We start from the raw sequence: 21,194 nt of genomic DNA on the forward strand, positions 1-21,194 counted from the left end.
TATAGTTACTGTTGCAAAAATGGTATAGCTGAGCTGCAGTAAACTTAATAGGATGATTCCTTATAATCTATCCTGGAGTCCTGGGGACTGCTAACATCCATCAGACCAGGAGCTTACAGCACTTCTGGAAAAGAAAGGCTGTTGTGGCATGCCCACAAATTTACTTAGGTGGAAGTTTGGAGGGGGAGGAAAAAGCAGCAGCAATTACAAACTTTCTCAGGTAAGGAAGCACTTGATCTTTGCTGTAAAATGAAGTAACAGCAAGAGAGCTCTCTACTGTACAGTCAACAAAGGTACATGAAAAAGGAAGATAGCGCATGAACCGTGAGAGGTGATGCTACAGGAGTGCACTTCAGCATTGGCGAAGGGCCCATCGAACACCCAGCTGCCAAGCTGACACTAGTCTTACACAATGAATGGTGAGGGACATTTGAATTAGCTTTCTTCAAATGAATGCAGAAGATTTCAGGCCAGACGGACACACTTTGTCACCAAAGGAAACCATGAAGTGCACCAAGGGGAAAGTGAGGAACATCATTTTTATGCTAGTCCACAACCCACTGCGAGGGAGAGGGAACGACCGACACTCTAGACCCACTGGGTACCAGATACAAAATACAGTAACCCACCAGCCGAGCTGAGTGCTGCACTGGCAGAGTCAGGCACAGCATGGCACATCCTAGAGACAGTAGCAAGGAGCAGCATCTCAGTAATTCTCCTAACGATGAGAGAAGCAACTTTCTCACTGAAGAGGAATTAATTATCTGCCTGCTATGCATGGGAGAAAACCTAAAGGAGCCAGGACAAGGGTTCCTATCATGCACTCATTTCACAGCGGGCTGCCTTCTCCCTGCCAGTCTTTAACCACCACATTTGGGCCAGTAGAAGTCTAACTCTGACAAGAACTGGTGCCAGCCCAGAACTGATGATCAAGTTTTCTACCTATTATTCTACCACACAAAATATTTGATCAAAGCAATTAATGATTTTCACCATAGCATCTTACAGAATCATTCATTCGATCTGGACAGGCTGAATCAATGAGCCAAGGTCAACTGTATGAGGTTTAACAAGGCCAAGTGCCAGCTCCTGCTCTTGGGTCACAACAACCCCATGCAACACTACAGGCTTGGGGAAGAATGGCTGGAAAGCTGCCCACTGGAGAAGGCCCTGGGGGTGCTGGCTGAACATGAGCCAGCATGTGCCCAGGTGGCCAAGGAGGCCAACAGCATCCTGGCTTGTATCAAGAATAGTGTGGCCAGCAGGAACAGGGCAGGGATGGTGCCCCTGTGCTCGGCACCTTCAATATTGTGTGCAGTTTTGGCCCCTCAGGACAAGAAGGACCTTGAGGTGCTGGAGCATGTCCAGAGAAGGGCAATGGAGCTGGGGAAGGGTCTGGAGAGCAGGTCTGATGGGGAGAGGTTGAGGGATCTGGCGGGGTTTAGCTTGGAGAAGAGGAGGCTGAGGGGAGACCTTATCGCCCTCTGCAGCTGCCTGAGAGGAGGCTGTAGCGAGGCAGGGGTTGGTCTCTTCTCCCAGGTCACTGGTGATAGAACGAGAGGAAATGGCTTCAAGCTGCATTAGGGGGGGTTTAGATTGGATGTTTGGTGTCGTGGTTTAGCGGCAGCTCAGCCCCACACAGTTGCTCGCTCACTCCCCACCGGTAGATGGGGGAGAGAATCAGAAGGGTAACGCTCGTGGGTTGGGATAAGAACAGTTTAATAATTAAAATTAAAAGAAACAACAGTAGAAATGCAATGTAAAGGAGAACAACGAGAGGCACAAAGCCCCGGGGGAGGGGGGAAGGGAGGGGAGAGGGGGAACGAACCGCCGAAACAAACCGCCCGCGCCGCAGCCGCTCGCCGCTCACCGCCCGCCGACCCGACACCGCGCCGCCTCCGCGCTGGCGCTGCACCCCCTCAATATATTGGTCATGGTGTCACATGGTATGGAATGAACCCGCCATTGGCCAGTCGGGGTCAGCCGTCCCCACCATGGCCCTGCCCCTCCCAGCCCCCCCCGCCACGCGGCAGAGCGCGGGAAGCTGGAAAGGTAGCCGACCCCCACAGTGAGAAGAATTAACCCCTTCTCAGCCAAAACCAGCACATTTGGGAAAATTCCTTTACTGGAAGAGCGGTCAGGCACTGGAACAGGCTGCCCAGAGAGGTGGGGGAGTCGCCATCCCTGGGGGTGTTCAAAAAACGTGTAGATGTGGCACTTGGGGACATGGTTTAGGAGGCCTGGGGGTGTTGGACTGATGGTTGGACTTGATGGTCCTAGAATCATTAAGGTTGGAAAAGACCTCTATGATTGGCACTGCCACAGGACTGCCTAGTCAAGGCTATCAGTGTTGTGTAAACAGAAGCAAGAGAAATCTCAGAGAAAACAGTGCACATGATTTTATCTATTTTGCATTTGGGAAAAGCAGAAGCAGAAGCTCCGCAAATGCATCCCATACAGCAAATCCATGCATAGACCTGCAAAGAGAATCTCAGCTCAGCCCTTGCCTCTTACACCCTGTTCCTGCTTTTCCTCATTTCTAAAAGCCATTTTGAAACAAAGAGAGTAATAAAGGATTTAAGTGCTTTGAAGTGACAAGAGATAATATTAATACTTGTTAATCAAGTGTTTAAGGAAACTAAATAGCGCAGGAAGTTGCCTGTGCAGAGTGTATTTTATCAGAATTGACTTAATCTATTTTGCTTTATGAAATAGTTGCCTATATTAGAATAAACAAAGGAATTAATGCAGTGCCTTAATACTCTGGTAATCTGCTCTTTACAGTGTTTTGTTTTTGCTGTGGAACTCCAAAATTATTTCTAATAATTTGAAAAATGTTCCCAAGCAGAGGAGTCTGCCTTTGCTCGGAGCTCGGCGCCTCCACTTGGGACTTGCTTCCTTTCCAACATTATTACTGCAAACACAACGTCTCCTAAACTAAGAAATCCAGCATGAAAAGATACTCCATTACTGTGTATGGTGATGAATAGCAAATTTCCCTTGGGCTGTCAGGAAGTGGAAGGTTTTCCTTATCTGTGTATCAAAACAGCAGTCAGATTTCACAAAACCTACTTACAACGAATTTTTCCCCACCTTCTTAAAGTTCTTTACAATTACTAACATTTCAGGACAAGGATCAGAAGCAATGCCATTTAAGATAATTGGATTTTAAAGATGTCATGGTCACTGTAAGAAATTTCTGCTGTCCAAGATGATTTATACAGCTTAATCTCAAATCCTGTGTACCTTTGTTGGGACTTCAGTGTGGTTTCTTATCCTGTTTTAAACAATTATTTGCCCTGAAAGTCATTATGACGACCTTTCATCAACAAATTGTGATATTTATTGCTATTTGCAGTGTTCATTCACATGATGGCTGACATGGAAAAACAGTTTGGTATGAAAAATGTGATCCACAGAAACACTGAATCACATTCAACTTTTGCTAAAATGGCATTTATGTCAATCAAAATCATTACACTCAGTTTCTTTCCTTCACATTTACATCCCACACAACGATGAGGAGAAAAAAAAAAAGTAACTTTTTAAACTTTCACATTTGCATTTGTCCAACTGCCCCACACTGACATTATTTTCAGACAGGACTTTAAATATTATCAGCATAACGATCACAGATTGGAGCTAGAAGCACACAAGGTATCAGAAAGACATGATAAATATAGGATAATGATCAGCAGGAAAGTTTCCCCCAAAGCAAGTAAACAAGAAGTTGGCAGATAGTTTCTATGATTTATATTTGCTGTGTCACTTTGATAGAGACTAAGGGTATTGCTTCATAATAAATATATTTCAGTTCGCAATTCATAGTCACATAGAAACCTTGGATTTGCATTGGGCTACAGAAAATGCTACATCAATAAACCATCTCTTCTGCTTATCAGAGATTTTGTGCAAGAATAAGGACCTACACTGCACTTGAACATAAATATGCTGAACTGGCTTTGCGCGTTCGTACTGCGCTCTTGGTGCAAACCGTAGATTGAGGAGGATCCTTAAACACAGAGCCGTGTCATTAAAAGCCTTGCATTTCTCTGGGCCAGCTGCATGCACTGTATCACTGCAATACACCATCTACCCTGCACCCTGTAGGCAGCCAAGACTTTCAAATGCACTAAGGATGTATCAAAAAAAAAAAAGCATGTAGAAACAGAAAATAGGGACCCTGATTGTTTATGAACAGGCAATGAATAAAATAATCACAGATGCCAAGGTGTGAATACTTTTTCTCATTGCAAGAAGGGAAAGTGAAGTGCCATTAGGAATTTAGAGATTAAAAGCTTCTGCAGAGTCACCGGACAAACCGATTATCTTGACACATGTTGAAGATAAACACCATGGTTTTTAGTCATATCTGACACTAAGAAGCTCAAATAAGCAAGTTATCAAAACTGTAGTAAAACTGTGGGTTAACGATATCATTAAAAAATTTTTAGATTAAGAATTCTTCTAGCTTATTGATGCACACACACTGTTCCCTGTAATTTACAGAACTTGCCATGTAAATACAGATTATTCAAGAAAAATATTAGTTCAATAGGAAAGCTGATCTCCTGTATCAGAATAATGGAAGAAACAAGATCATTTCAGCACTCTTTCATCATCTGCTGAATATAAATCTATGGTGATCCTTGTCTCGATGTATAAAATCCTAGCAAGTTCTCCCCTGAAGTGAAAGATGAAAGATGCCTGTTCACCAGTGAGGTTCAAGTATTCTGAAAACCAGATCACGAACCATGGTGCCAAGTTTACCCTCTTTCAAAATTCATTAGACAATCCTTGCCTTTTGTTTTCCTGGTGTTAACAGAGCAAGAAAAATCTCCTTCCTAACATACTCCCATTCCCTATTTAAATGCATATCGCTTACTTCTCTCTTTAGTTAAAAATAATATTCTCTGACAATCTTTTTAAACCTCTCTCATATATAATGGAATTCCCTAAAAATCAGTCTTGATACTTTGCAGGCACAGTGGTTAACGTTGGCAAGACTTGTTCATGACATTCCTGCTGTCCTTCTCTATCTTGTTTCTGGCTTGTGGCACATTTACATTAGCCAGGTATTTATCAGGATTCTTTAGATCCATTCAAAGTTCCTTTTCTATATCCAAAGAGCAGCAAAGAACATACCATGAGAGATAACGTGACACACAGCATCAACCTACCCACAGATATACATGACTCATTGAATTTCCTCCCAACGTGAGCAAATTACTTCAGAGGGGTGTCACAATAACTCAGCTCTATTACTTCCAGGACCCCAAATCTTTGTATCTCGTATTATCCATTTCTACATACTACGTCATCATAAATGTATTTTTCCCCTAAACTGCTCCCAAAGTGCTACATGTACCCTTCACAATTCAAGTGGCTGTGAGTCCAAACACTTACAGATGGAACTGTAAAATTCAGCTTGTCTTTAAAAAAAAAAACCCAAACTAAAAAACCCAACCAAAACAAAAAGAACATGCCTTCAATTAGAGCACTTTTTATTTAAAGCAGAGCTCTTAAAATCTGTAGCATTTGGCTATTAGTCTCAAAAACAACCTGTTGAAATATTTCCCCTTCCTGCTTTGAAGTGGACCGGCAATACACACAAGCTGCTTGGTGGTATTTTACCATCGCTAGTCTCTGCTGCTGCAGAGTACATTAATCGACTAAGGCATGTTACCACTGGTTTAAAAAAGGACAGAGGTTCTTCCCATCTTCAAGAAGTATAGTTGAACAAACCTACTGGAAGAAAGCACCACCAAAGGATGACTTCAAAATTAAAACACTTAGTCTGCCAAGTTGCAAAAAGGACTAACATCCCTGATCCTTCTCAATAATAAGAAACATGCCTTAGAGCTGGGGACCATTTGCAACCTTGATTGCTGTCATAGCCCCAGGCGCTTGAATGCTTTAAAATAATTTCCCAGTTTAATGAACTGTTCATTCCCCAGCAGACTTAAAATCATTTCTGGCAGAAATGCCCCAGTTAATGGAAATGCTGGAACTCATATGTTAAAGGCAGCAAGGACAGGGCAAGTGAACTAAGTAACATCATGTCCAAGGTAGGGAATCTCCAAAGTGATGCTCTTTTGACAGCTTTGAAAATGCAAAAGATAAGCCAGGGGCTGCATGATTAAATGATGTCATGCCAGAATTATTACTACTACATCACTAGAAAACCCTGGGTGTATTGTCATCTACTCAGTATTAAAAACAAAACAAAACAAAACAAAACCAACCACCAAATCAATGACCAAGATACACCTATAACTTGAAACAGTTACTTTGAAGTGAAGTACCAGCAGCTGGCGAAAATTAAGGGTTAAAAGATTACTATTTGCAAGCCTTCAAGTTACAACTGATTTGTTGCCAGGACAACTCTAAATGCCTGGGCTGCCCAGGTCCCACAGCAAAGGCCAAGAAGCACAAGGTAAGTGACCTGTTGCGTTCTCCTCTCCCCACATCTCTGCAAGCCTGGACTGAAATCCCAAGGACTATTTAGTCTCACCCTTGCAATCACATGGGACTGATGGTTCACACCCAACCAATATTATCATTGAGCAACCTAATCTAGTGAAAGATGTCCCTGCCCATGGCAGGAGGATTGCAACTAGATCATCTTTAAAGGTCCCTTCCAACCCAAACCATTCTATGATTGTATTAGATGCAGAAGCCTGTGTGTGAAGTTAGGCATGTAAAGACCACGCTTCATTTTTTCCTTTCAAAAGAAAACTTCTGCCTTTTCAATCATCAAGTCCAAATCCTCCACCAAAGCACCAGCAAATTCAAAAGTTTACAGCTGGATGAGTCTGCACCTCCAGAACCAAGGCAACAGCAGCTGCATCAGGGGCCTTCCCACCACGGTTCGATGTACGATTCCGGAGCTGGTCGAATGACCGCCAGCATGGTGTTCCATAGCGTAAAGAAAAGACTTGCAGCCTGACAGGTCTGAGACTTCTTTTCCTTTTCTGGAAGAGGCAGAGTATGCTTGAGGTGCAGCCTGTGCGGCCTCCAACATTAATGCACATTCACAGGCAGCACGTTGGGAAACATCTTGTTGCAACTTTTATTTCATGGAGCCAGTTTCTCTCTAGCACCGAGCTGGCTGGTCTTAGAGAAAACGATAGGAACACGTCTGCCCTTTGACCGACTGTTTGTCAGAGAGGCTGACACATTTAGTTTTGAAACGTGACAATATTTCACAGCCCCTGGAACAGACAAGCTGCCAGATTTCCTTTGGGAAAAATAAAGGAGGGCACATATATCCACTGAATGAAAATAACCAATACAGTGCTGGATCCAGCTTCAAATAAGCAAACCTTTCACTGAAGAAGGACTACAGGCCTTGCCTTACTGATTTCAGTAGGAACTGAGGTGGAAAAGAACTCTAGGATTTGGCCTTTACATTTAAACGTAGGACTATTTATAGGGTCTGCTTGCCTGAAACCAGTAAAAGGCTGAAAATTAGCATGAGCACAAGATGCATACAGAAGAGTTTCAATGCCTGAAAAATAGCTCTGCAGGCATACAAGCGTTACACAGACCAGCAGCCTCTGCAAACTCATATTGTTTAATGCAACAGCAGCATCATTAAAAAAAAGAAAACCAGAACAAAACAGCTCGCAATGCTGCAAAACATCGCAGAGCTTTGCGAATGGCTTGTCAAAAAGCAGTCACTATGATGGCTAGCTTATTTCATTTTTAGTGGCATATTACACATACTAAATCTATTTATATGGAACAGCAAATATAGAAGAACCTGTAGATGAAGAACAGTTATTGCTTTCCAACAAATGGTCAAATGAATCCTCCTTTTGCTCCCCAGGTTTCTAGAGATTTCCATGCTCCAGCATGGAGGCAGCCTCAGCTCTGCAAGGATCCCCAACCCACAGAAAGTCCTTCCAAGTCTTGGATTTAGGCAGAACAGAGTGCGAGCATGCAGAATAAAGCTCACTGATACCGTCCAAAACCTTTTCACTGAGATTTGGCATCTTTAATCCTGTCTTTCAAGGTACAGAGGGGTTCCAGAAAGGGATTCATGCTTGAAAGGACCTTTCTTCCACAAACTGCAATGGTTGTGAGCACAGCTTGTACTTGTCTAAACAGGAAAGCCTAAGCAGGCACCAGCAGAAAGATTTTCTCTGGGAGGGCTGGGGGGCATTTGGTTTGTTTAGTTGGGGTTTTTTAATGCACATAGAAAACAATTCAGATAATAGTGGGTATGCTTTCTCTGACTTTTGACTGCAAAACCTATTTCTGTTACCTGTAACTTTGTCAAGCTGAAGTTTATCAGCATGAGGCAGGAACCTGACATAGCTGTTTCAGAATTTGACAGAACCAACTGAAATGTTACATTGGTTTCAGAGAAAAAGGTGGGAGAAGGAGCCATATATAGGTGTAGAAAAATAATTTCAGCAGGTGTTATAGTGCAATGTTTTGAGAAGCGAGGCTCCACATTCATCATAAGGGTCACCTTTCTTGTCAAGGAATTGGCTTGTGGGGAATATTCCTGAAGTAGCAAAAAAAAAAAAAAATAATAATCCACACAGATAACCAAGAAGCGAGCTGCTGAAAGAAATAATCACAGCGAGGCTTACTGCAGCCTTTCAAAACCCATATGCTAACTCACAGCTCCTCCACTCTAACAAAACCACATCAGCACCAACCTTTTAAACCGTCTAAAGCACCAGCCCAGAAAGGCAGGAGCCAAGCAGCTGACACACACAGGATTTCTTAGGAAAGACACTACTCCAAGTGTTTCTGCTGGATATAGGAAGAGGAATCATTTTTTTCCTCTTCACATAAAAATTAAGGTTATAAAGGTAGAGGGCTGAATAGCAGCAGATTCAGCTAGAGAAGAAACTGGTGAATCAGGAGACTGGTCTGCTGCTGGGGCTGTACATTTAGAAAACCTGCACAGGGAAAAATCCACTCCAGTGGAATATCACTTGCATACCTGCACACCTAATGCAATCACACCGCACTGTGTGAGAAGAGAGGACTAACGTGCACCATCCAGCAAACTCCCACAGACCCCCAGAGAAACACAGTCATTTTATCTGTTCTGGCCTTTTGCCAGGGCAAAGAGAAAAAAATAGGAACACAGTGAAAGGCCACAATATTCTACCTGAACAGCTAAATGTTAGGCACCTAAACAAGCCCCTTGCCTCCTGTAGCTATAGCTCGTTTCCATTAAAGCAAAGAGGGATAATTCTGTTTTGCAATGGGGTAGCCTACCTGGCTGACAGCCCCCACACAGTTTCAGGTATCAAGTGCTAGATACTCTGAAGAGGATGAATCTTTTGCTCAAGGAAGCTTGGAGTACTTTGAATCATAAAAATTACCAGATTACTTACATGTTTGTGGGCATGCTCCCCCAGTGCTAGGGCTGTAACCTTTACTATACAGCTCTTAAGTCTTCTTTTGAAACACTGGTGACTTGCACAAAGGAATAAGTCCTCACTTCCTTCCTCACAGAGGTAGAATTACCAAAATAACTTTAAAACAAAGGAGTGAAGGGCAGCCCAGGAGTGGGAAACCAGTGAGTACAGAAACCCTCTGCACTCACCGTCTTGTGAACTTGAGCTTAAAAACCACCCAAAAGCCCACAAGAGTCAGACAGTCTATCAACAAACACCAGCAACAGCCCCCGAAAGGTGCAGCAGCAGCAGGAAGCAGAGCCTGCTGCAGGCAACGGTTTTAGCAGCTGGCTCAAGAACTGGAAGTTATTTTAATAGCTGTTTCCAATGAACTGGGCCAAAATTTTTTCCAACGTAGATCCCCCCACAAGTTGATTTACAACAGTTTCAAGATAACGTGTTCTTCATAACGGAAAAACAGTATTCACATTAACCCCAAAAATCTACTTTTCCTGTCTGCAGCCAGGGGTCTGAAGACGTAGGCACCAAAAGAGAGAGGCACATAACGGAGGCAGGAAGCATTCCTGTATTGTAGGACACAGTGCTATGAGAGAGAAGAGAGATAAATATAATTTCATTTGTTCTAAATCAATGCATAATTTCAAGAGGATTCGCATTTGTATCTGAATACAATATTTACATTGTCGCTAAGTGTATTTCCTCGACAGATGTCTTATTGTAAACCCTGATCTGATTCAATCTGCAATCAGTGGGGCTATTCACATGCTAAAATACTATGATGGATGATGCATTTTAAAAAGTAATTGAAATGGGAAATAAAATGCCTAGTTTTCAGTCAGAAAGGCTACATTACGTACTCAAGAAGTACTAGGACTGAAAAACAAGCAGTTATGGATGGAAAGACTCCACGTAGCTTTCCATGGCCTCTAGTTTACCACTGAGCTCCTAAAGCCTTCCTGGGCAAAGGACACAACTTTCTTCATAGAATCATTAAGGTTGGAAAAGACTTCTAGGATCATCAAGTCCAACCACCAACCCAACACCCCCAGGACTCCTAAACCATGCACTCAAGTGCCACATCTACACACTTTTTGAACACCCCCAGGGATGGCGACTCCCCCACCTCTCTGGGCAGCGTGTGCCAGGGCCTGACCGCTCTGTCAGTAAAGACATTTTTCCTAATAGCCAGTCTAAACCTCCCCTGATGCAGCTTGAAGTCATTTCATGATAAAAGCACAACAGATTTCAGGATTTGCCCCACTGCAATGAGTATGCTGACATTTACTAGGCACCTTATAATGACTTTTATGTTTTAGAGCCTTATGAAATGCAGCGGAGATGACCGTGTACTTCAGGAACGCTCACACCGAGATGAGCGCCTTGGGCCTGGGGCACTTGTGGATCTCTTGTCCTCACTACCTCAGCTAGCAACCCATGCACTGCAAGTCCGTTGCAGTGAAAAATTAGCATAGCATCCCACCTGAAAAATACCTCCAATTGCAAACAATAAACTTCTGGGGAAGAAATCAATATTAGATTAGCTACATGGTTAGTGCTAGTCTGTGAAGGACATCAAACACACACACCAAAAGCAACGCCACAGAGCAGCTTACAGAAGGCAAGCGCACAAGGTCAGGGTTCCATACTACGGGCACATTGTTCAAACCAGAAAATGAAACTTTCCATTTTATTAAAGGCTAATTCACATCTGCTTTGACAAATGAACTCCAAAAATACTGTTCACACATGAGCAGAGATGAAATATTTTGCATTGAGCATACTCAAAACACCCAACAGAAATTAGGCTGAGAAGAAAAGTAGTGGTGATAGTAACCTGAAAGTTTCTAACTTACTGTTTTTTAAAATGGTAATTTTGTGATGGAATTGATACGTCTTTTCAATTTACCAGTCAAAACTAGATAGCACGCTGATCACTTCACAGGTCTCCTGGCAAAGAATACTCCAATATTCAAAGAAAACAGGATGCACTTTTTTCCTACATTGATCTTCAAAAGCACGTGCTCAGCATTGTGTGTGTTAAGTCAGGGCACCTCAGGTACAAGAGATGCTTAAGAACAATCTAACACAGGACCAAATCCAGCCACAGAAAATCCCTCAAACTGAATGAGCTTTGTACAAGCAGCAAAAAGCCGAGTCGCAGAGGTCACCCATAGTGCTGACAATGCAACCAGAGGATGTTGCATTTATGAACAAAGGTTACAAGTGTTTAATATGCAGAAGAATTTCCCCGGCTGCCTCCCTGTTGAAAGCACGATGGTGAAGATGGAGCTGGGCAGTGATTTGGTCTATGCAGAAAGCAGCGGGGCCTTACCGCAGGAAGCTGACAGGGGCACAGAGAAATCCAGTGCAGTGCCTTGCCCAGGTTCACCCGCATGAGAGCCCACAATAAAATTCAAGTCAGCCCTGCCATTCCAGCACCGTACATCACACCAACTAACAACAAAGCACAACTTTGCCTTGTTGTAAGTACAATATTGTTTCATTTTCCCCACCATACTAGCCATGGGTCTACTCTGTAACAAACTATTTTATAACAGTATTGATTGCATGGATGCATGGACTAAACTCCAGTAACACAGGAAGGATCCCCTTTCAATAGGGAAATGCCTGGTAGTAAACTGATAATTCAAATTTTCCCTAACACCAAGTGCTCAATTTGGCTCCTAGTCTTCTCATTTTCATTAATATAAACTTCAGCTTCTTAACGCAGGCCAGGGTGCTGCTTGAGTCCTGTAGCTTTATTAGGGAATGAACAAACAGGAGGGAGTAACATTAGATATTGATCAAGTGCTATGGGTATCGATTAGTGTCTGGCACAAGCCCCAGCCCGAGCTTTGCTCTGCAAAGTGTGCTGCAGGCACCAGCCTCCTTTACTGGCCATTTTGACCAGTGACAATCTGAACACCCCAAACCCCTCCTTCCTCATCCCAAGGCTGTCACTTCCCAGGGCTCAAAACTTACTATTTCCTTTAGCCTGGAACCTTTCCAGAGATGTTTGCGAGAGTTGCTTCTCAGGGACTGTTCTTGTCTCTTGGATCCTTGCACCCTAACAAGGGAAGAGCAGCATGGCAGCACCCAGGGCAGCTACGCACATTGTGCTATTCTGACACCATTATGTTGCAGACACTGCAATTCCACACAAGCTGAATATTCAATCTTTACTGCTGCCGCTGGCTTTTTAATAACAGAACATGTTTCAGAAAATCGTTGTTATCTCCAGTTTATCAACTCAAACTTGGTGACAACAAAGGCTCTGGGAAGGAGTTGTTTTGAAAAGACTTGCTAGAATAAAATTATTCAATGGATATTGAACATATCCCACAGCTGCAGGCTGTCATGTGTGCTGGAGTCATTATATACTCATAATGACATCTGTGAACACTGTATTAGACTGCAATCAGTCTTTATGTAGCATAAGGACTGTAGCTATGAAGCGATTTTGACATCAGAAATAGCATTGCAGTACTTCACTTAAAAATACCCACCCTGAAAACAGAATGCTAAGCCTCGTGTTAAGCACCAGACTCCCCAGGCAGAGGGGCAGTAAGCTCGGCATCAGAACAGACTATGGCAAAGAGAAAACCCGTCACTTATCTGGCAAGGATTAAGTGTATGTTGAATTCTGCTCTCTGGAGCTTCAGCACCTCACCCTCAGCTTTTCCTTGGACCAAAGATCTGGAACCCTTTCCTAGAAGTTTTGAACAATGTCTTGGCTTCTAAAGGGAGCAAGGGAGAAAAGGGTAAAGACAGGATGGAGTTTTAAATAGCAAGCCTCGCGCACCCTTTGACTACGTGCAGGCCAGGACTGAGGGATGGGTCAGGTGGTGCAGGTCTGAGACATGATTAAATTTCTTCTTCCTTTGAAACAACACTTCCAACCTCCCAAGACTATTTTCTGCCACCAGATCTCTAATGGGAAAATAAGAGAGGAAGCACTGACACTCAGGATCTGCTCTCAGAAGCAACACTTCTCCCATGACCCAGAGCCGTCATACAAAATAGTTCATGTCTGTCCACAGCTCCACTAAGTTACTGTAAAAGCGGAACCAAAGCTCTCCCCTTTCCCGTTAGGCACACTAGGGACCACGTATTTTTTTCTAATTCCCACCCGTGACACCCTCACAGACCCGAGGCCAGGAGGTGAGCAGCTCACTACTCGCACGGGCTCCCACTTTACCTTACGCTCTTTTCTCCCGAACAGTCCAAGCTGTTGGATTAGTTTACATTCATTACATACTAAACCTGTATGTATGTATTGATCAAAAATAGTTTAAGGTTTCTGTCTCATCCAAACGAGAACAGCTGTGATACCAACACACAAGATAGGAAAGCTGTTTTCACAAGTTGACTAGGCACGGTAAAGGGAAATATAGCCACGAACACAACAAAAATACTTATTTTTACTGCAGTATATGCATGCACCTCTTGTAACCTAATAGAAACTTCAAAAGACATATTTGTTATGTGTTTGGATGCCTATTATTGAGTGAGAGGGTGCCAGGCTACATTTCACCCATCCATTACGTTTAAGTGCTTGAATGACTAAGCCTGCAGTCTGTAACTTTCCACATAGCCCAGCGTGGTTCAAAGCAGGTCATGGTCAGCCAAGATATGACTCATGCGCATCTTAAACTTCTGAAAGGTAAAAGTCATTCCTTCCCCTTACCTGCTCCGCTATGGTTCTACTAAAATAAAACAAACAATTTTCACCTCATGTTTAAATTCAAACCTGCAGAACATCTGACTCATCCAAAAGAAAATGTCACAAATTGCATTTTAGCAGAATATCTTATGATGGAAACCCTTGTGGAAGGTTTTATTAAAATATCACAAAAGGAATAGTCATCCTACAGCATCTACTGGCATTGAAAAAAAAAAAAAATAGAATTCTATGCCTGCAATATAATTCTGGAGCAGGGTTCAAAAACCCTCTTTAAAAACCAGATAATTCCTTTAAATTATGCACATTTCTAATGTAATTCATGTAGAAAACCTTATTGGTTTCATTCCTGTTAAATGCCATAAGACTCTCCATAATGGAATTAATTTCAGAAGAAAAAAATACTATTTAAATTCATTTAATCCCATGAGTTAATAAAACCATTTTCTGACCTACATTAAAAAGGATGGGGCTAGCCTAAAATGAAAACACAGCTCCTCTGAGATTTTTTTCTTCACTCATTTGTAAATCATACAGCTAGTTTAATTAGACCTACAACATTAGACATGAAGTTCAACTTAGGCCCACGTATTTTTATTCACACAAACTCTAGAGCATCCAGTATCTTGAAATTACTTTATGTCCAATTTCTTCTTCTGGAATAAGTATAAAATAAAAATATTCCACAAACTGTGTACATTTAGAAGTGAATAGAAATGCAGCACTGCTGCTATGACATTTCATAGAGTCTCCAAAATTATGGTTCCTGCATTGAAGGGAATTTAAACTATGCATCAATCCTAAAACTCACTCTTCAGTCAAGCATGGGGAAAGAGGTGAAACTTAATAGCTCTCAAAACAAGTTCTGCAAATCATTTTAACAACTCCTGTTAATCCGCAGATTAACAGATTCGATAAACGAGGTTTGCTTTGCATTTACATCTTAAGTGAGAAGAAAAATAACAGGAGCTCTAAAAACAAAAGTAAAGCCCCAAATATCTTAGATGGATTATCACATAAAACTGCAGGATGCACAGCCATAATAAAGTGGTTATACTTCATTCTGGAACAATCTCAAGACAATAAATAGTATTTCTGAACGACAGAATCACCTGTTTCCATTCTAGCTAAAACTTCCAACCTCTTATCATCTTCTTTTAAATATATTATATATTTATGTACACATATATATTATAAATGCATGTGTATGTGTATATATATAAGCCTTTTTTACACCCTCTCACTTGCAAGCCATTAGTACGTGTGTCATATGGAGGATATACATATCTTATCAACACACCTACTGAGACCTAAACAAGGCTGTGGGAGAAGCTAGTCTGTGCAGGCATTTGCAGTTTTAAGAAGGCAGCCCCGAGGTGCAGGTGCTAGGCTGGTGGTCCTCAGGGACTCCACGTGCTTCCCCTTACTTCGCTAGGATCCTCCAAGCAGAGACTGATGAAACACTTTGTGCCTCAAGTTCTCTGGCCATAAAGTTGTATGTGCGCTTCCCGGGACTTGTTCTCAGCCCTGATGGTGTAATAGTGTCTCAGGAACAGCTACACATTCAAATGACATCGTGTAAGAGAACCTCAACCTACTTAGGCTCACTAGGAAGCAGTATTGTGACTTCAATGTCCGTATTTCTTAATGGGGAGATAGAAGGAGAGCACCATAAGCACAGGCTTGGAGAATAAGAATGCATTACTGTCATCAAGCCTCCAAGCTCCCTAGATGCCAGAAATATGCCATTTTCTGCAGTACAGAAAAGGAAGCTTCTCTTTGCAGATGCAGTTCTCGGGGAAAGACCTTGCTTATATTCTGGCATTGTACGGTTCTGATGTTGTACGGTTTCTGCAAAACATGCAGTTAATGATTGACACCTGAAACTGATGTATTGGGATAAGTGGTCTTATCACAATTAGGAAATTCCCAGTAAAACTTACGTGGATGAGTATAAATATTTATGTCTCACTGGTTTCACCAGGAATGGACCTTGTTGTAAATATTACCATAACATCAGTGGATGGAAGACTTTATTCCTACAGGAATACTAGGAATAAGGAATATAATTATAAATACAGGGGAAGTTAATTCTTCCTTTCATCCCTTCTAATTCTTCATTTAGAGCAATAGCTCCTACACTTACGGTCCTGATATTTTACGTAACGTAGGAGTGCTTTTACACAGCTTCTTGCCTATCGTATTTCAGGAGCACATGAAGAGACTCTTAGTCGTAAGTTAAATATCCTGCGATTCCAAGACGTGCGAATGCAAGCTGCTTTACATTACACAGGAGGTAAGTAAAGAAGGTAGTATTCTGCAAATACTAAATTTCAGGGTAATCTAATCAGCAACTTCGACCCTGTGGATGCACATGAACATAAAGGTATAGTGAAAGTTTCTGAACAACAGAACGTGAAGCACTGACCTTGGAGGCTTTAACACTGCAAAAATCAATTACCACCCACCAGAATTATTCTTCAATACTGCTGAATTAACACCTCTAAAAATCATGTACCCTTGTATCTGAAGATTTTAGGTGGCCAACAGAAGAAAACACAGAATTTATCAGGTAGGTATGGGCTTTTAAACACTGCTACATGGACTAGTCAAGAGACATTTTTACTCACAGGACCTTCATTAAAAGGTATGAAAGATTGTGCTCAAGAGCATATGCTGCAGGATTTCATTAGGAGAACGTCAGTCAGACAAAGTTTCCTTAACTCGTGACCCACTTTTCTTTCATTATAAAAGAAAACTCTGGTGGTACTAGGGAATATGTGAACACACTAAAACCTCAATTAAATAGAATTTCTTCACCAAAAGCAACTAAATTTAATGAGACCAAGAAAGAGCAAATGGCATGACTAAGTGGAAGAAGACTGGGCTATAACTCACAGGCAACAGCAACTTAAACATAAAGGCTATTGCAAAGACTTCTTTTCCCACCCATGAAATATCGAATTTGACAGTCCCGAAGTCCATTGGGGCTTCATGAATTTTCTCATTTCACATCAAAGCACTTGGACCACATGACAAGATCTGCCCCATTAAAAGGCATCATGCTTTTTAATCTGCTCAGATTTAAGTCAGAAAAGCACATTCTTCAGGTTCTAAACATATTTATGGCAACTGTAGTGCTTAAATAGTCCACAGGATCTTGGGAGAGGGGCAGGGGAAGCCATCAGGTAGCTATTACTGACAAATAAGGAAATACATAAGTTATAGAATCATTAAGGTTGGAAAAGACCTCTAGGATCATCAAGTCCAACCACCAACCCAACACCCCCAGGCCTCCTAAACCATGCACTCAAGTGCCACATCTACACACTTTTTGAACACCCCCAGGGATGGCGACTCCCCCACCTCTCTGGGCAGTCTGTTCCAGTGCCTGACCACTCTTCCAGTAAAGGAATTTTCCCTAACATCCAGTCTAAACCTCCCCTGGTGCAGCTTGAGGCCATTTCCTCTCATCCTGTTGCTAGTGACCTGGGAGAAGAGACCGACCCCTGCCTCGCTACAGCCTCCTCTCAGGCAGTTGCAGAGAGCGATAAGATCTTCCCTCAGCCTCCTCCAGGCTAAATAACCACAGTTCCCTCAACCTCTCCCCATCAGACCTGCTCTCCAGACCCTTCCCCAGCTCCGTTGCCCTTCTCTGGACACGCTCCAGCACCTCAATGTCCTCCTTGTACTGAGGGCCTAAAACTGCACACAATATTGAAGGTGCGGCCTCAGCAGTGCCAAGCACAGGGGCACGATCACTCACCGTAATGTTTGCTTTAATGATATTAGTACATAGTCTGTGCTACTGTTCATACCTGATAGTAGAACTTATATCATGAAGTCTCAGGACAGCTTATTTTGTGGAACAATAAGTACAGTTCTGGGATCTTGATCATTACAGACTCTTCTTTTGCCCAGACAATCAGCTGCTGGCTTTTAGAATTACATATTAAGAATAGAGATACAAGCTGTTCCTCAGATTTCTAGACATAATTCCCGAAACGCTGTGAAACATCTGTGCTCAAATGATACACTGATTATTTGCTTGCTATTAAATCCTGTCACAGATAATCAGATATCTAATGGTACTGTATTGTGCCTCTTCTGTTTTTTACATACCAGTTTATATTTTCACAGTTGAAACATAACAACCACTGGTGTTTTTCCAAGTCATGTCTTGGCTTACTGGAGTGTGCTCACCAGCATCCCTCTTGGTTTGCTTTAATTTGCGCTCTTACCAGCGCCCAACAGAGAAGAGGTGCTACTACAACAGCACTTGTCATAACATCACACTTGACAATTGTGTGTGTGCTTATATACACATACACACATACATATATACACACACACACACAAAGTGAGAGATGGTAGGATGCATAGATTCCCCTACAAGATTTGTACATTTCAAGTACCGAATATAAATCTATTCCAAACCAAATTCAGAATACTATTTTAAAAAGGCGTCAGGTTGAAAATATTGTGGAAGATCATTTTTATTGTACACAGCATATCAATACCACTGCCTTGGAAGACACCAGAGCGTACTTCTCATTAATCTGATACATAACGACCATCTTGTGAGCAGATCTGGTTTTAAAAATTCCTTAAATACAGGTACAAGTTACACTTCTCACCCTTCCAGTCCAGTGGCATTTTTTCTGCTAATATATTTGTATTAAATACCAGCTGAAAATGGTAATTGGTAAGTTAATAACTAAAAACTGAGATAAGTTTTCAGTACTACTATTATGCTTCCTATTTATCTCAGCAAGCCAGTACTACAAATGTCTTGCAACAGTTGAAAAGATGTATAGAGTTCATCTACGATCATGTGCTTATTATTGTCCTTTCTTTATTTCGTCTGTTTTCAGCAAGCCTTTGCAGTTAGCAGGGAGACCTGCAGCATTCACAATTTCCACAGTGCAGTGTTAGCGCTTGGTTGTTCCCGTAGCGACCACTCCATATCCAGTACTGCTGCGGTTCAACGGCTCCTGTAACGTCACATGACATTTTGATGATGCAACCAACTATTTCAATTGCGCCTCAGATTCACACTTTGTGCAATTCCGTTTTATATATGGTTTGAAAATATATCGCGCTAAACGGCAAACCTGCAATCATGCAAAACGCGTATTCACGACTGATTCGCAGCCTGGATTTCGTTGCGATTCCTTGAGTTCTTAAAGAGAAGCCTACTAGTTCTCGAAGGCATGTTTTTCTACAGGTGCTATTACCGTGACTTGTAGCAGAGTATGCATAATCTGTAGTGCTTGAACAAAATTTTCTTTTGTAGTCTGAAGAGCTGCTCATAAAGAAAGTCTGACTGATAACTGGGCAGGCTTAAAGAGAAATTTATAATTCCCATTTACTTATCATCAACTATCAGTTGGAAATGACTCACATTCAGTGTTAGGACCAATATCGCACCAAATCCCACATAGCTGGGCACAACTGTTTTAGTTAAGTTTAAAAAAAATTATAACTGTTACTTGCACGGAACAAAGTTTGTCTGAACCCAAATTCTGCATTCATCTACACAGAATAAACTGGTAAAATGTTGCCATGGGAACATTAGACTAACGAGATTTGGATTTGATCTCCAGTTCACAGAAAAGACGGCATTTTTTTAATTGCTGCAGCCAGTTAAAAATAGCGAGCACTGAAGATAAACTCAAGAATATTTCAGTGAGAGCCAGCACGAAGCAGTTGTTTCCCACTCACTCTTCCACTTCTCCCTGCACAGCTTTTTCTCCACCAGTCATCAAAACTCCCCCGTGTTCCCAACGCTTGCTAATACCCAGAGTTGCCACGGGCTGGCACCTTAACCCTGCAGCAGCACAAGTCACACCCCTGACACAGGGGTAAGACCTTTGCTAAGGCCCTTTGGCACACAAGAGTCTCAGGGCACTTGTTTGCATTAAGCATCCAACTTGGTACTTCCCAAATACTACCTACGGTAGCTGAAATTTTTGCTGAAGCTCCTCAAAGAAAGACAGCCTGAGGCAAACAGCCGTGTGAAGAATTTCAGCCTGAGCAGCTCAAGTCTGGCAGCGTTAGAAAAAGCTGAAACCCAAATCGTGTCACCTTAAGTGTCAGGAAACTTTAACGAAGTGGCACAAACGCTTCTGTCTATAATAAGCACATGTAGAAATGCAGAATTGAGACAATATTCTTCTGCAGGGTCAGTATATGGTCAGAGGGTTTTGCAAGACCGCTGACAAAAGGAGTTGGAAAATTTTAAGAAGCAGCTGAGAGAAAAGAATGTGAAAGTTGAAATGTCGATGAGACACAAAATGTGGGAGTATAACCATTAAAGTGTCAGAGGACGAAGGAATGAGGTTATTAAACACTTCTGTGCCCGCTGCCTCTGACAAGGGGCACCCACTCCTCTTCCGCGCTCAGCGCTCTAAGCAGCGGGCCGCTTGTTCAGTTCACAAACAGCTACAAGGGCCCCTTCCCAAACAAATTAGCAGAGCTCCAAACAGCCTGTTTCAATCCAGCAAACCTTCTACCCCAGAGACAAAGCAAATTCTCAGTTTCTGTAGCAATGAAAAATCCCTTCGTTATCCTCCAAGCAAACTTCATGCTTTTGTGCCCATTAAGCATTTACGTGTGCTTAAAAATGCACGTGGGCACACGTCCACCCGCACGTGGGCTTCTGCTACAGTTGAAAAAAATGTTTCCTTGGAAAGGGTCATTTAGCTTATGGCCTGTTTGCTTGCTTTTTAGCTGGTAATTAATAAGAATGCGCTTGATTCACATCAACGTATACTGGAGGACAGTAAAGGGCTGGGAACATGAAATCCTCTTCCCATTGCCAGTCTTTCTTAGTACAAGATTAAAACACTAACAGCCTCAGAGACTGATGTGTCCTGAAAACTACAGCAACCATTTCTGGAAACACCAGTGAATACAGACAACAGACTGCAAGGAGCTTTGTTGGCAACGTGATGCACAGGCAAAATTCTGGGAGTTTACCATGTCTTCATTATTTCCTGAGTTTCACTATGGTTATAAGGATGAGGCCCATATAGCCTGCACAGTGATTTCTGTTCAATTATTCCCAGGGCTTTCATTAAATGTGGTCAGTCACACCAGAAAAAAGTTTATGTAATTTTATAAGG

At 42.2% G+C, this 21,194-nt stretch overlaps 1 long non-coding RNA gene across 2 annotated transcripts in view; it reads left to right on the top strand.

The window, feature by feature from the left end:
- Positions 1–11,640: 11,640 nt before the first annotated feature.
- LOC135313520 (uncharacterized) overlaps positions 11,641–21,194 on the top strand; it is a 28,459-nt gene continuing 18,905 nt past the window's right edge. The window contains exons 1-3 of one of the 2 annotated variants that reach the window (XR_010373158.1): positions 11,641–11,869; positions 16,277–16,363; positions 18,942–20,725. This is a non-coding gene — a long non-coding RNA (uncharacterized LOC135313520). Of the gene's footprint in view, positions 11,870–16,276; positions 16,364–18,941; positions 20,726–21,194 lie in introns of those variants that run through there. The other variant, XR_010373157.1, reaches the window with a different exon arrangement.

The sequence above is a fragment of the Phalacrocorax carbo genome, chromosome 5 (genome assembly GCF_963921805.1).
Source record: "Phalacrocorax carbo chromosome 5, bPhaCar2.1, whole genome shotgun sequence".
NCBI classification, from domain to species: domain Eukaryota; kingdom Metazoa; phylum Chordata; class Aves; order Suliformes; family Phalacrocoracidae; genus Phalacrocorax; species Phalacrocorax carbo.